Source organism: Trichosurus vulpecula, chromosome 2 (assembly GCF_011100635.1).
Source record: "Trichosurus vulpecula isolate mTriVul1 chromosome 2, mTriVul1.pri, whole genome shotgun sequence".
In the NCBI taxonomy this organism is placed as follows: domain Eukaryota; kingdom Metazoa; phylum Chordata; class Mammalia; order Diprotodontia; family Phalangeridae; genus Trichosurus; species Trichosurus vulpecula.
Window position 1 is genome coordinate 280114610 of NC_050574.1, and position 14978 is coordinate 280129587.

A 14978-nucleotide genomic window follows, 5' to 3' on the forward strand; every position below is an offset into this window, starting at 1 on the left:
ATCATGATAACTTGAAAATACCACAGCATGTTCTAAGTCATATCTTCTAACTTGTGGAGCAAACAGGGAACTAACTTGTTTTTCTCAAATTTATGCTCATTTTTACAAAGACACAGTTAGATACAAGTACAAATACTCTATGATTTATGTGCCTATGAGTGACATTAAACAGCTCAAAGAATCTGTGACTCAATTTATTTTTCTCCCTGGTATTTTTATGTTTTCTTTCTTCTCTAACACTATAAAGTTCTGCTGAAAAAATGAGTTAAAAATTAAATATTCTTTTAAGTAGTAGGAGATTTGGTAAGAACCATTTTAAAAATAGGATATTTTTCAAAAATAATACTGTATTTTTCTAATGAATTAATTTTACCTCTATATTAATGGGATAATACTCCATTATGATTTGTTGAATTCACACACTACTGATTTGAACTCTACTCCTTTCATATTTTATCTCTTTCTTTTGAGTGTGGAATTATTATTGACTCTGAAGTGAGTGATATTTGTTTATAATAAAAGATATGCAAGAGTGTGAAGTAGATAAGGAGGTTAATTCATAGTCCTTTGTTAATATTAATTCTCCTACCATGCTAACATGGACCTGGGTACAATATAAGTGATAAAAAGTACTTATTGATTAATTTCACCAGAGGTCACAGCTTTTCAGTGGGAAAGATATGGCTAGATCCTGTAACTCAATTCCTAAAAATGAAGTATAATATGTGATAGGTATATGTATATAAACTTTAAAAGAAATGCGCTGAGAATCATAGTATTTAGAGTTGACATACTCTATTTCACAAGTAAGGAAACTAAGACACAGAGAGATTAAGGGACTCACCCAAAGTCACACAGTTAGCAAGCAACAGCTGACATTTGAACCCTAGATCTCCCAAATTCATTGTTTTCCCCACTATACCATGCTCTAGCTGAAAGTATATTTTGGAGAAATTATATTTGAATCTCCTTTGAGTGATTCATTTTGTACTTTCACCCATACTTGACAAAGTGGATAGCAGACACGATAACAAAATTAGACCTGATGTAGTCAACCAATCAGAAGCCTATTTATTATGTGGCAGGGACTGTGGTAGGTGCTGGGGTTTTAGGACAAAATTGAAATATCCTTTGCTTTCAAGGAATTTACATTCTATTTAGGAAAACATCATATTGTTGTTCAGTCGTTTTCAGTAATGTCTGACTTTTGTGACTCCATTTTTTTTTTTGGCAAAGATACTGGAGTAGTTTGAAATTTCCTTCACCAACTCATTTTACAGATGAGGAAATGGGGTTAAGTGACTTGCTAGTAAGTGTCCAAGGCCAGATTTAAACTCATGAAGATGAGTCTTCCTGACTCAGGCCTGGTGCTGTATCCACTGTGCCACCTAAATGTTGAGGAGACCAATTAGAATGCTATTAAAATAATCTAGGTAAGAGATAACAGCCTGAACGAGTGTAGTGGCAGTGGAAATAGAGAGGAGGGGACATATGAGAGAGATGTGGAAGAGATAGAATCAATAAGATTAAGCAAGTGATTGGCTATGGAGTGAGGTAGAAAAGATAATTTCATGTTTCCAACCTAGGGGACTGGAAGAAAGGTCTTACCTTCAATGGAAATAAATTTGGAAGAAGGTGAGTTTTGGTGGAAAGATAGTGAGTTCTGTTTTGAAAATGTTAAATTTGAAAGGCCTATGGGATATACAGTGAAAAATGCTGAAAAGAATTTGGTGATGCAATACTGGAGTTTTGGAGAGATCATTTAATATATGAATCATATACATAGAGATGATCATTGAACTTAAAGGAGTTGTTAAGATCACCAACAAAATGTCATAGAGAGAAAAGAGAAGCCTACCCAGAATAGAGGCTTAGTGTACACTGTTTGAGGGGCAGGAATCATAATCCAATGAAAAGGAGGGACCAGATAGGTCAGTTCAGCGTCAAGAGAGAATAATGTCAGGAAAACCCAGAGAGAAGAGAGTCACCATCTAGAAGAAAGTGATTAATGGTGTCAAATTCTGTAGAAAGACCAAAGACAATGGAGGCTGAGATAATTTTGCTATTAGAAAACAGTGGTAATTTTGGAGAAGTCAGTTCTCATTGAGCAATAAAAGTTGGAAGACATATCACAAGGAGTTGAGGTGTAAGAGAAGAGGAAATGGTGTCAACTATTGTAGGTATAGATAGAATTTTAGAGCTGAAAAGTAACTTAGAAATAATTTTATCTGATGCTGTGATTTTAAATGTGAGGAAACTGAGGCACAAGTTGATTTATCCAATGTCTCATTGCTAATTTGTTTTTAAGCCCTCAAGCTGTGCAGAAAAGCATGTATACTTGAATTAGGGAGAAAATAAATATTAAAGATGATTTATATTTCTTTAGAATAATACTAAAAAAAGGCCCCTCTCCAAAACCTTATGGGAACACAGCAGTGTCCTATTCAGATCAATACCACACAGTTTTGTTTTTGTAGTGGGAAAATCTGGAAACAATGCATTTTGAGATATGTGGTAAAAAAAAATAAAAAGTGAGTTCAAGCAAAAGTGAAATGACACCTTTAAACATCAACTTTATGGATGTGTCATATTAGAATTTGGAATCGGTATTTAAAATTCAAAGTGGTTAATGATCTAAGATCAATACACAACTTAGGAAAGATGTCCTAACCGTCCCAAATTGAATCCGAAAGACAGAGATTCTTTTTTTTTAATTAATATCTTCCCTTCAGCATGTGGTTTCTCAGTATTGCAAAGTTTTGGGAGTTTTGAGAAAACTAACAGAGACCTCTGACTTGCTTACATTATGACTGGGAGGAAATCAAGCCAGTGCTTACTGCAGCATGGGGGACACTGGAGGTAGATTGGACGCTCACAGGCTCTCACCCAAGTGCCTCTTTTCTTTCAATTAACAGCATATTCCATAATTCTTTTGTCTGTAATCCATATGTGGTCCCACCCTCAGTCCCTTAGGATTCAATACTGTTCCTTTAGTCTTGGTTCCCAGTATCCAGAGAACAATTTCATTGTTTGTTTGTTTGATTTTGTTTCCTTCTACACACTGCCCAATCTCTGGGACAACCTCATTCTGTAGGACTTCATGTTGGCTAGAAGTTTCATTTTACTCAGAAGCTTTGTTTCAAAAACTGTGATTCCCCAAAACAACGCTCTCTCAACCCAAACCACACTGTTACAAATATATGAGCAACAGAAACAACCTCGGTTGAATGACATGATAAGTAATAAGATAATATTGGTAATAAGACAAGAATGTGACTAGATTTGGATTGTTGGATTGGCCTTAAGAGTTTTCCTTTGATTCATGGCTTCCAGGACATAATTTTAGAAATATGGTTTATGATGGTTACATTTGCATTTATCTGCATGAAATGTCACTACTAAAACAAGGATGTTTATAACTGGGTTCCTATTTGAGAAGAGATAAGATAAAGTTTCACTGAATATGATGAAGGGAAATGTCCAGTACAATAAAGGACCTTGGGCCTGATGACCCATGAACTCTTTTCTGGCCCTGCCATCTATGACTTTATTATTATTAGCTTATTTATAGGTATGTCAAATCATTGTTCATGATTAATTCTGCTTTGATGTCTGTCCCCATACAAAATGGGAAAAGAATAACTCCTCATAGGAATCAGTGTTTGGGGAGTTTTATTTATTCTCTTTATCTAAAGTTCTTAAAGGAGGTCTATTTCCTTTTATTAAAATTGAAATTAATATTCTAGTTATTCCATCTCTCAAAGTCATTCTTTGGAATATATGTATTATGTGGATAAAAGAAAGTCACATGTATAACAGGTCTATATTTGAAAAGAACAGCCTTCTTTGCCTTGTGAAGTTGTTCATTTTCCCACCATACATGTACCACCCAAAGTTAAGGAAGCAGGAGCTTTGGTTGGTCATTTATGGATCCAGTTATGAAGTTGTCTATCATTTTGAGGGAGTGAAAATGGGTGCTTAAATCCACCACATGGGCATGCTTTAATACTTCCAACATGTCTTTCAATTAGGGAAGAACCCTCTGGGGTTTTGCTACTCAATTAAAATTGTGGTGGATGGCTACTGTTCATCTTCATAGGTTATAGAAATGACTGCTTAAAAAAACACAAAACCTCACAGCAGCTTAAATTTAGTTTGTGTAAAGAGATAATCTGGAACAAATTCATATCCAGTCTATATATGTATATAAACACACAGACTTTTATACTTTTAAAGCTGAGGGTATTGTACAGACTATTTTTTGAGCTTCCTATTCTGCCCTACTGACACCTGTTTGCTCGCAGTTTCAGGCTGTCTTCAAAATAACATTAAGCTATAAATTTCCCTCCCTAGTGCCATTCCCTGAAAGCAGCAGCAGCCTACAGTATGTGATGGTTTTGTAAATATATAGAAAGTCATTAATTATCAATGGAGTGTTTTGTTAAAATTCAAAAGTAGGTACATCGTAAATAGAGATGTCATGTTATTATAAACAAAGAAAAATCATGGGCTTTATGCTAACCCATAAGTCGCCACTTTGCAATTTTTCAACAGATTTTTTTTCTGCAAAACTGATAGGCCATGCTTTATACTGAATTAAAGGGAAGACACATTCTATGTGCAGAGACATAGTATGATGGAAGCCTGATTATAGCCAATGTTAAGCTTGCTCATGAATAGTTCAAGCCAAGTATAGAGGAATATTGTTTAAAGGGCATGAAAGGACAAAGAGTGTCTTCAAAACTAAAATGAACTCAGGTCATAGTTGAGAGTCATTTCCCATACTATTGGGGACCATAGATTTAAAGCTGGAAGAGACCTCAGATTGTTAGTCTAACCCACCTATTTTCTAGATGACGAAACTGAGGTACAGAGAGATTAAGAGATTTGACCATGGAATATGAGAAGAGTTCAGATTTGAGCTGCTTTTCTCTGACCTCTATGCCCACACGTTCCACTCCACCATGTACAAATTTGGTATCATTTTCATGCTTATTCTCCTCTATGTCCATCTCCTTTTCGTTGCAAAGTCCTCATCACCCATAAAGATACTGGCTTTAAAACAATCATTATTTCTTTAACTAAATAAAAAGAATCTTAAATATATATCCAAACTGGTCAATTCCCCATAAAAAGACATTGGTTAAAAAGGAGAAAAGTAAATTTCACTTGTCTCCTTATCTTCTCTGAGCAGCATCTCTGGTGTTTGGAGACACACTTTGGACAGAGCTTTTTGGAAGGGACAAGAATTTTGATGAGGGAAGGGCCAGGATTAAGGATTGGCAGTGTGGGAAATCTCCACCCCTTCTCCTACCTAATCGAGTTATGAGGAGGTATGAATACAATGAAGGGAGTTTTGATATTACAGATTTCTTTAATGAAGCATATAGATACTTTCAGACACAAAACTTATGATATTAACAACATAAATATTATTGATCTTGAAAAGTTGCTGAACTATATATAAGTAGAATAAAAGATATCTTCAAAGATATGCATGACTGGATAAGGAGGTGGACCAGTCATGTAAAGAGAACAATGGATAATGTACAGACCAAGTATCATACTGCCAAATGATGTAATTGAGGGATTTAGCTAGTATAAATGCTTGGTTTGAAAACTCTCCAAAACTTCTAGGGATTTTGAGGGACTTTAAAACAAGCATCTTCCATGAATATATTAAGATAACACAAGATTTCTTGGTAAGATGTCTCATTAGACTTATCTATGTTCAACATTACTCCATTAGTATCAAACAGGGAGATTATGTTTGTCAAAGGTGTTTGCCACAGTCATGGAGAAGGCCCAGAATAAAATTTAAACAGAAGCCAAATTTCCTAACTATAGTAAGGTTCCCTAGACACTCCAGTTTGCTGATGGCATTAGCCTAAAAGCGCTGAGACTTAAACAGCTGCAGACCTTTCTAGATAAAACTCAAAACCATTCAGAAGAAGTTGGCCTAACAATGAACACAGAAAAAACTAAGTGGATGAAGAATTCTTATTGTCATGGCTATGACATGCTGTTGAATGGTCTGCTTGAATTGGTCTTTCAGTACACAAATCTTAGACAGTGAAGAATAATAGTGAGCTGGGATCACAAATGAAGAGGAAAAAAAATATGTTGGACTGATCTTTAACAGTTTCAATTACCATGAACTTCTCCCTGAAACCCAAACTTCTATTTTTAATACCAGTACTCTTTGAATGTTGTTAAATGGCTGTGAATCATGGAATTCCAGTCACCAAAGAATCAAAATCATGGGTTATCCAAAAGGCAATGGAAGAACCTATGGTGAGTACAAATTGATTGTCACATATTAGCACTGCTGAACTATATATAAGTAGAATAAAAGATATCATCAAAGATGTGCATGCCTGGATAAGGAGGTGGACCAGTTATGTAAAGAGAACAATGGATAATGTATAGACTAAGTATCAAGACAAATGTAAGGCTCCTAACATCCTGACTGGATTCCCTGTGAAGGATTCTAGTGAAGATCTGAACAATAGTTGTATAGGATGAGAAGACATAGGCGGATTGTAATCTGCACTCTTAAAGGGAACACTTGCATTGATGAGTTCACACAACTATTAAAGCAACTAACTTGTTATGAACATTTTCTAGAAGACCATACCTTCTCATTATTAACTTTGATTAGAGATCACTTCTCTAATTGTCATTATCACTTTTGGCTTCTTTATCCTTATATAAGTAAAAGGAACCATTTAAGAACATATATCTCATAGAGAAATTTCTTTGTGTTCTATAATATTGTATCCAAGACCCTCAGTGCATTGGCCTCTCCCTGGTTGTACTTTTGATTGGCTGTATCAACTCTTTTATGCTCTAATATTTTGATTATTTTTTCAGTATGATTTTTTTTGACCATGAAAACAGTTTGTTGAATTCGCCCAAATCCAGCTTTCTTCTCATATGGGAATTGAAGAATGGGAATAGAAATTACTGCCCCACAATGAACTTTAGATGTGATTAATGCACCCTGTTAAATATGCTGGCTCTGAATGTCATCTGAAGGTACTCTTGTGGCCTAATTGGCAGTGAAAATAACTCACCATTTCATATATCTATGTGAGTTTTCCCTAATTTTTAAAATCTATTTCTCAACCTAACAGGTTACTATTATACGTGGGGGCACAGTAGATAGAGTGCCAGCCCTGGAGTCAGAAGGATTTATCTTCCAGACTTCAAATCTGACCTCAGACATTTACTAGTGGTGTGACCCTGGGCAAGTGACTTAATTCTGCCTCAGTTTCCTCATCTGTAAAATGAGCTGGTGAAGAAAGTGGCAAACCACGTAAGTATCATTGCCAAGAAAATCACAAACAGGGTCACAGTCAGACATGACTGAACAACAACTACAACCACTTTGACTAGATAAACTAGAGCCTACCCCTAAACCTGTCAATTTGGTAAAATTGTCCAACTGTGCATTTAGAAAAAACTCTTCCATGTTTTCAAAGGGCTGAAATCACCACAGAACATTTATTAGAGTTGAAGTTTCAAAATTGAAAGTGTTGAGACTTTAGCTTTCCTTACATATCGATGGCCAAAATTAAATAGTTAGATTAGAGTTACAGAGATAAAAGCAGTCATAAAAAAAATTAAACAAATGTGTGTTCTGCTGTTCTGCAAAGGTGTTTGCCACAGTCATGGAGAATGTCCTGAAAGATGTTTGTGATAAAGTAAGGACTAAAAATGTTTTTTTTTTCATTTTTTCATTTTTTTTTTTTTAAAGCAAAGAGATACCAAATCTTGCCTATAATCCAGTCAATTTTGACAAAGATCTTTCAGGAGGTGGCAAATGTCTCGTGTAAGAGACTTTTTTTTAACCAATATCTTTTGATATGACTAAACAGGGACACCCAGAACAAGGGAATGTTAATGAATTGCAAAAGAAGCAAAATCCTTCTAGAATTGGGGCATAAAATTATTTTATGAATCAGCCTATTTTTAAATTGTGAGTCTATTGTAAAAGAAGAAAAACAGGCAACATGTGGTAACTTTAGTCAGCATTTCTGAACTGAGAATGATAAACACCTCTGCCCGGCTCTGGCATTTATCAGTACTGAGATATTATTACCACATAGAGTCACAGCATGGTTACTGTTATCATCGGAAAAAAGAACCAGCTAATCTTAATGGTTTGTAAAGCCGTTACCTGCACTGGTCTGACATTTATCATGATCATTTTACCACATGGGTCCTACATAGCAAAGGTCTTTTATCTGGAAGGGACATCACTATGAATTATTATTTGCAGCTAGGTAGAAAATTGTATGTTGTAGATACCTTTTCTCATTATAAATCACATAGTCACATTTCACCATTTCCCACAGAAAGCTGCTGAGCCTAGGCTTTTTGCCACAGCTCGTTTTCCTCCCCTACTCTCTCTCTTTTTATAGTTTCTTTAAAATATTAGCCATTTTTTCATTAAAATTCTTAATATCATTTTTTAACTAATCTAGGTGTTTGGTGTATGCACAGATGAGTGCATCTACATTTACAGTTATGTGACTTTTCTGCACAAACATTTTATGAAGGGATTGTCCTTCATTTTATAACTGAAGTTGATAATCTGTCTACTTTTTTTTTTTAATGCTTGTTCCCACTTCTGTCCCAGTGGCCAGACTTGTCTCTGCTCTTGACCTTGTCAATAGAATATTTACCAGTAGATCAGATGTAATTTCTTATGCCTGATTTGAAATACTTGAATCACTTATGTTATTTTTTGCCTGAAATGCTTAGCTTAGGTTTTGCTATGAAAATATGTGTTCTTAGAGAAAATTATGGCTTCCGTCATTTTTGTTACTTTTTGAGAGGGGTTTTCTTTCAGATAGATTCCTTTTTATTAAGTTACAATGGTATAAAGGATGCTTGCCACAAATTTGTTTCAAAAAGAGACACCAAGGATGTATCACTTCCATATTTGATGCCTAAAGATATGCATTAATATATCATATGAAGGAACAACAGATTTTAAAAGGCATGATGGTTTGTAACCATGAAGCTAATTCAAGAAAATGAAATATATTTATTTGACAATAGAAATCAACAATAAAAGGCACAAGTTTTTTTACTATGGAAAAAAATGAACAAATCCTCTATTTTAAAAGATTGAGACAACTAATCTTCTGAAAGAGATATTTATATATTTTCTTCTTTCTCAAGTGTTCCGTTAGGAATAAACAAGCCAGAAAGTCTCCACTTTTATAATGAAGAGGGAGGAGAATTCCTTGCCATTTTTGCATTTAGAAAGAAATGTGTAAGAAGAATGTGACAATTTAAGCAAATCAAGATTGTTTCAAATGAATCACAAACGGGACTTTGTGGAATATTTTATACTAACATGTGTGGTGAACAGTAAATCTGGAAGGAGCTTTTCCTCAATGGTCTAGTTCTGATGAGTTTTTCTATTTCTTTGTGTGTTTAAAAGAGGTTTGGAGGTGGTGTTTAATATTGCTGAGACTCTTGTAAATGAGTTCTGGAAAAACATAGGAACATGAAGGAGAACTGATGTGCTGTAATGTTGACAGCAGCTGGGGGGAATCTGAATGAAGAAACTAACCTCCAGTGCTTCAACTTGGAAAAAAAAAAACACCTTTCACTCCATCGTGGTTTCTTAAAAAACACATACACATGAACATTGATTTTAAATGCCCGTGGACACCGACAAACAAAATGCTCGAGAAAGCCCAGTGTTTATCAACAAGAAACAAAAATTTGTGTGGGTGGTCTGGGAATATGATGGTACCACCTTTGGCTCTTCTCAATGGTTTCTTATGCCCGGGTTCCATCTCCAACTTTATTATAGTACATGTTTCCCTTAGGGAAACAGTACCTGTCTTAGATTTTCATATGTACTCAAGGTCAAATTATTACTTGTGATGTGGATTCATATAGATAACTGGTTTGTTTTATGTATGAAATGAAATAATCTAAGCCTCTACTGCTTGAAAATGGGATGACAAGCCATGTAATTTTGTGATCTAAAATATTAATTTAATGAGGTAGCAGAATATTCCAAAATACTCTCTTAATGGCTCATGAAAAGGATACATTGATATCCCATTTCACCCTTTTTGTTTCAAGATGAAGCTTTTGTTCTGACTCAACACCATCCCGTCATTGCTCCCCAAAACACTGTAACCTGGGAGCTTTTACCATAATTAATGAGGGGCTTTGCTGCTTTGATTTTTCTCCTTTTCAGGGGAACTGGGTGAATTGTTGAGTGCTAATGAAAGTCAGAGACTTCTAGCAGTGGCTCTAGCCAGGCACAGGGCGGGCAGACGCTTTGTAAGCTTCCCCACTGTGATGCTGTGCAAGCTTCCCCGCTGTTATGTTTACCATAGTTTTAATGCCTGCGAAAAATTCCTGATGCAACCAAATTATGTTATGCCCTCTTGTTTATCTAAAGACACTCCCTAACCGCCCCCCTCCCGCCCCAATTGAGCCAATTCCTATTGTTCCTCTCCATTGTAGAGATCTTCTTTCTGTACTCCTACCTATCTTATCACCTAAATTCTTGCCTCTGGATCTAAGCTGCTGGGAGAATTTGTCTGAAGACATCACATGTCTCATATCTGGAAGTTGAGGGTAGGATTAAATACATTCTCCTCACCTATGTCACCTAAGACAGATAACCTCATCTCAAGCTCATTTTAATTTTATTTGAGGTCATATTAAAACCCCAAGTTTAATCATCTGGCATTGACAATACTAGCTTAAATGCAAATGTATTTTGTGAAATACACTATGGCTTAAAAAAATCCATACAAAGCCCTCAAACTATCACTGAAAACTAAATAATGTGCTCTAAGAAGAAAACAACCAATTTGTGATTTGAGTTGATTTATTCTTGGTCCTTTCCTCAAAATCAGATATTGCAAAAGAAAATGACCATTGCATTATATTGTAAATTGATGAATTCTCCAAGTGTGATGTACAGTGGAGTTTTTAATAAATATTCATATGACTTTATAATCCATTAGAAAGACTTAAGACAATGAGCATGCAACTAGCTCCCATTTAGACAGGGGAGAAAAATTGGAATTAATAGAAAAAAAACCCAGCACTTAGGAAAGTTAAACTTTAATGTATCAAACTCCAGGTGCCAGAGTTTGAGGAAAATAACCAATAATAGTCATTTTTTACATATTTGATGGGACTGATTATGCAACGTGCAACTCTAAATGGCTTATAGCCCATTGTAGCATGGTTCCATCCCATTGGCTACAGTGGGGTGCAGGCAGATGGATGACAGTGACAAGGAGAGAAGTGCTTTTGCTTAGCCGTGCGTTAAGATGCCATCCAGAAGCTCTGTGCACTGCAGACACTTCATTAGGATGCCAGGATAATGGTAAACTACCACTCAGAGTGACACCCCATTTCCTGCTTACTGAGCTCTCCAACCTCGGCAGATGTCAACAATCTCACAGTGCTACAGAGCAGACCTAACTTTCCAGCCACTTGGACTCCAATTTTTTCCCCTTAACAGAGCCATACATTACATGCGATATGTAATAGCAAATACCTTACTGAAAAACAAAATTTGCCCTGTTCATTATAACCAGAGTGCCTGCTTTTTTTTGTGGGGTGTGCAGGGGAGAGTGGTGGAGTGGGGCTGGCATGTACTCTACAACGCGTCCACTTTACACATCACCTAGACATTTCTAGCAAGAATTGCCATTTGGTAATCAGTTCAAAGTGTTAATTACTCTGTGAACTCTGATAACTAATAGTTAAACTCCAATCCCAAGAGAGATGATTGTGTGTCTCAATTAGCATCCACTCAAAAACGTAAGAAAATGCTGAATTCTTTTGTTAAAGATTTATATTTAATTTTGGCCTTCCCTTTAGTTTTTTGTTCAAAAGAGCAGATGAGCATCTGGATGATATTTTCTCCATAAATGCACAACTTGAGGCCATTCACACACCTCCTTAACAGCAGTTCAAGCCAATAGAGACTTTGTTCTACAATGTTAAGCCCACACTTCCTTATAAAGAAGCAAGCCGGGGATTCTTTTTTTGTTTTTTATTTTTTTATATTTTGGGGGGAATTAAAAAAAATGACCAAGATGGAAAATTTGCTGAATGATTACAAAATGAGAATGAACAATTTACAGTTTCTAAGGCATCTTTTCATGAATCCAAATGTCTTTGAAAGTGTTACATCTCAAAAAAAAAATAAAACCAAAAACAAAACACCTACCAAACCCATCATAAAACCCTGTCCCAGGTGGCAGTAGTTAATGCTTCTTAGCATTTCTCAGTGGAGATACAGAGGTAGAGCAAGAAGTCATTGTTAGATGCTACCCACAGGAAGAGTATGTTAGAATTCAAACTTCAATCTAGTGCCCTCTAATCACCAAATGAGGCAGACCTGAATCTGATTACCTTATTTCAGAATAGACTTTTTCACAGAGGTAAAAATAACATTTTCCCAGTTAGAAACACTGGGAGTAGAATCTTTCACCAACCTTCCTTCCTGGTCTTTATGCTGTTATTGATCTTTTATTAGGGAATGGGGAATGGAGATATTAAACCTAGGTCTGTCAATCTTTGGAGATTCTAGCTCAGCTCAGGATCCACTTCTACTTCCTGCTTCTGGCTAAGAGCTTGCCAAAGTGGGGAAATGATGCACAACCAGAAAGAACAGGATAAGAATAAAAATGTATGGAACTATAATGCTTGCAGAGACACTGTATGTCTTGTAGTCACTTTCTGGTTGTTCCCTAATTTGAGGTCACCCCAAATGAGAGTTCTCTTGCTAGTGAGGTTGAACCTTCTAGCAGTTGACAAGCAGTTGTAAACATAATTCTGATTTGGAGAAGAGGTTTCACAGGGTAATTCTGTGATTTTTCTAAGGTCATAAAATAAATGGTTATAAAATAAAAATTAGAACTCATAACTCTAGTCATACCCACTCCTCAGTGTTCCTTCATACTTTTCTTTTGTACTTCAAAAACTATTATTCTGGGAGTTGTAATTCCACAAGTTAAGGAAAATAGAGAACTGAGGTAGTTAGTCTATTAATTCATGATCCTAAGACTAACTTTTGCTTTTGGGTACTTAATTTATATTTGTCCATTGATTAAATTATCCAGATAATTAAATCCATCTTCTACCTTGTCTAAGAAAATTTCTTCAAGGTTAGGACTTAGGTCTGTGATAAGGAAAGTCCAACATTTACTAAGTTGAATCTAAAGTGAAGATTTCTGAGTGAAAGGGATGGGTAGGCAAGCAAGGATTAGACCTTTTGTTGAATTTTTACTGGAAAAACAGATATTGATTTTAGATTGGCACAGGTCACTAGACTGTAGAACAAGACAACAGATGGAATAGTTGTGCAGATAGGACTGGATTCAGCATGAACTGTTCAGAACACTTGGGAGAGCTGCCACTTGATTAATTTTAGAAATGGTTAACCTGAACCTTTCAAGTCTTCTGGAGAAACAAGGGTTTGCCTATGTGCAAATGAATGGGCTAGAACATAGAAATGGGATGGGGATCTAATTTAATAGCAAATTGAATTCTAGTAAAAATGGAATGGGTTAGTTCAAGAAGTAATGAGTTCGCTATTACTTGAGACCTTCAAATGGTGGCAGAATGACCACTTGTCAAGAACAGAAAGGAGATTTCTGTTCAGGTCCAGATTGGAATAGATGACCACTTCCAATTATGGCATTCTCAAGTTATATGAAACCTTTCATAAAGGCTTATGGAAGGCATTGCATTAGGTCTAGGGAAATACAAGTATAAAAAATAGTCTTTGCCTAAACCAAAGCCCCAAACTAGGTAGAGGTCATTAGAACTTTCATTTGAATGAGGAAGGGGAAAAAACCCCAATATTGCTTTAAATTTGCCTTCTAAGACATTTAAGGAAATAAATAATGGTAAATACAGATAAAGAGTATCAGTCCTAAACTGATTTCAAATGTATTTGACAAAAAAGTAATAGTATAAATGCTATAGCCATCCTTTCTTAAAGAGATGAGAAATAATGAAATATAAAGTGACTGGCACTTTAAAAAAAAGTACTGATCTGTTTTTTTTTTGTTTGTTTGTTTGTTTTTGGTTTAGAAAACAAACCTCTATCTGAATTTAAGGTAATAAGGTTGTTTCCTCACATGCTCTGGTAATGGTTTTTTTCACTGGTATGCAGATGCCAGGGCTTTAGAAATTAATAACAAAGGATGCACATTTTATTCTTTTTCAGCTAATATTATTATTTTTTTTAAGTCAACATAGGCTTCTCAGGGGAGATTTCGATTTGAAGACTGTTTATTATATCATTTGAATAAGACTAGACCTGGCCTTTTGACTTTGAACCACTACCAAATTTCAGGCTGTGAGGAAATTGTTCTACATTTCCTGACAAATTGAGTTAAGCAGACATTAAGTGGGCTTTAAGAAAACAAATGGCCATCTTTATCACAGGTGGACACTGATGGCTTAATGGGGCCTGGGCTGATTGTATCACTTCTAATGGCTTGACGGGAAGCATTAGGGTTTTTGCATAAAGAACTGGCATTGCGAACCCTGCTAACACAGACCTGTCAAGCGTTCTGTATCCCTTTGTGCATGGAAGCAGATGTTTGTATGTATACTATGAACTGGCATTAGAGCAAGCGACAGATGCCTGTATGAATGCCAGGTTTGTGAATTTTTACAGCAGGAGCATGTTCTGAGGAAGTGCAGCCCTGCCCTCTATCATAGGTAATTCCCAGTGAAACCTGCTAAATCCCAGCTATGTTTTCATTATTTGGTTTTCAGAGCAACTGGATGAATCTGTCTGTCTTGGAAAAAAAAAAAGCAAGAAGAGGACGCTGCCCGATTGTCAGAGCTTTGCAAAATCTCAACTGTTCTGAAACTTAGCCTTTCCCGTCATTTCTTTTACAGTGTAATCTCAACCATGCTTCCTCAGAGGAGAGGGTGGTATTATGGCTCTCTAATTA

At 35.8% G+C, this 14978-nt stretch overlaps 1 protein-coding gene across 1 annotated transcript in view; it reads right to left on the reverse strand.

Annotated features, from left to right (window-relative positions):
• The window catches only part of ARHGAP15 (Rho GTPase activating protein 15), an 858653-nt gene that overhangs the window by 81679 nt on the left and 761996 nt on the right, over positions 1 to 14978 (reverse strand). The window lies entirely within an intron of this gene.